Source organism: Eriocheir sinensis, chromosome 28 (genome assembly GCF_024679095.1).
Source record: "Eriocheir sinensis breed Jianghai 21 chromosome 28, ASM2467909v1, whole genome shotgun sequence".
Classification (NCBI taxonomy): Eukaryota; Metazoa; Arthropoda; class Malacostraca; order Decapoda; family Varunidae; genus Eriocheir; species Eriocheir sinensis.
In genome coordinates this window covers 16,189,606-16,191,662 of record NC_066536.1, presented here as the reverse complement: position 1 = coordinate 16,191,662, position 2,057 = coordinate 16,189,606, and positions in this window count along the sequence as shown.

Here is a 2,057-nt window from a genome sequence, read left to right as displayed (position 1 = left end):
AGTAAAGGGAAGTGAGGGGAAGGAAAGGTTGGAGGGGAAAATTCGTACCCAGTAGCAGTAAAGACCTTCCAGAGAACACACATTTCCCCTCTTCCCCTCCTTCCCCTTCCTCCCTTCCCTTCCTTCCCCTTCCCCTCCTTCCCCTTCCCTTCCCCTTCCCCTCTCCCCTTCCCCTCCCTCATGACATCTTTGCTCTCCCCTTCTTATTCCCCCTTCCCTTTTCCCTTCCTTCCACTTCCCTTCTTCCCCTCCCCTCCCTTCCCCTTCCTTTCCCTTCCCCTTGACATCTCTTTTGCTTCCCGCTTCTTATTCCTCCTCTTCCTTATCTCCCATTCTCTCTCCTCCTTCTCTCTCTTCGTATTTCTTTTCTCCTTCCTTCCCTCCTTCACTATCCACTCCTCTCCTCTTTCTTCTTTACTCCTTTCTTTCCTTCCTGTCTATCTTCCTCTCCTTTCTCTTTTTTATCCTCGTACCCTTTCCCCTTTCTCCATTACTCCACTACTCTCTCTCCCTTTCCTTCCTTTCCCTCTCCCTTCCTTCTTCTTCTTCTTCCCTTCTTCTGCCTCCGCCTCTCCCTCTCTTTTCCTTACGTCCTTTCTCCCTTTCCTCCTTAATTCCTCTTCTACCCTCTCATTATCTTCTTTACTCTTCCCCATTTCTTCCCCTCTCCCTTCATCTCTTCCTCTCTTCTTCTTCAACTTTCTCCCTTCTCTTTCTCGTATCTTTTCTTCTCTCCCTTCTTTGTTACTCTACTTTCCTCCCCCCTTTTCCTTTACTCCGCCTCCCCTTTCTTCTCTTTCTTCCTCTCTCCTTCCCTTCGTCTCCTCTCCTCCTCCTCCTCCTCCTCCTCCTCCTCCTCCTCCTCCTTTTCCTCGTACTCGTTCCCCTCTGTGTCTTCTTTTTCTTCCCCTTCCTTATTATCTTCACCCTGACCTTCACCCTGACCCTAATTTCTTCCCTCTCCTCCTCCTCCTCCTCCTCCTCCTCCTCCTCCTCTTCCTCCTCCTCCTCCTCCTTCTTCTAGCGTACAACAAAACTAGTATTCTGTTTTGTTTTGTTTTATCTTCCTCTTCTTATTTGTTGCTTTAATTTTTACTTTTTTTGTTTCGTTTATTTGTTTTTTGTTTTGTTTTTATTCATTTCGTTTTCTTTTCGTTTTTCTTTTCGTTTTCTTTATTTTTTTTACTTTTTTTCATTATTTCCTACATATTTTTTTAGTTCTTATTACCTAACTCTTTTGGTTCATTAATTTCTGTATATTTTTTTCCTTTCTCTCTCTCTCTCTCTCTCTCTCTCTCTCTCTCTCTCTCTCTCTCTCTCTCTCTCTCTCTCTCTCTCTCTCTCTCTCTCTCTCTCTCTCTCTCTCTCTCTCTCTCTCATAACCTTTTCCCTTCACAGATAATTCCTCCATTCTCCACCTTCAAGCTGCTCCTTCTCCCCTACCTCTTTCATATTTTCCTTAGTTTATTTCAACACATCCTTCTCCACGTCCTTCTCCTCCTCCTCTCTCTTTCTAATCATCCTTGTCTTTGTCCTCCTCTTTTTTCTCCTCCTCCTCCTCTTCTCCTCTAGTTCCGTTCCTGTCTATTTTCTTCCTCTTCCCCCTCGTAAAATTCTCAGTCACGCTCCTCCTCATCCTCCTTTTCCTCATCCTCTCCCACGTTGCCCTTTCTTCCCCTCCTCTTATTTCCTCTTTCTCCTTCCTCTTATAATCTCTCTCTCAGTTCGCAAATTCTTCTCTTTCCCTCAATATTCATCCATTTCTTTCCCCCTCTTTCATTTGTCGTTCTCTTTATATATTTCCGTTCCTCGTCATCTATCTTTTTCTCCTTTTCTTTTCCTCTCTGTCTCTCTGTCTGCCTGTCTGTCTGTATCTCTCTTTAAACCTACTCCTTAATATTTTTTTTTATCCCCCTTCGCCCTCTCTCTGTCCCCTCTCTCCCCTCTCACACCACTCTCTGTAACCCATTCTTTCGTACCCTTTCCCTCCTTCCTCCTTCCTTTCCTCCGCTTCCCCCTTAACAGTTCCTCACTCCCCTTCCCCTCCCTTCCCTCCT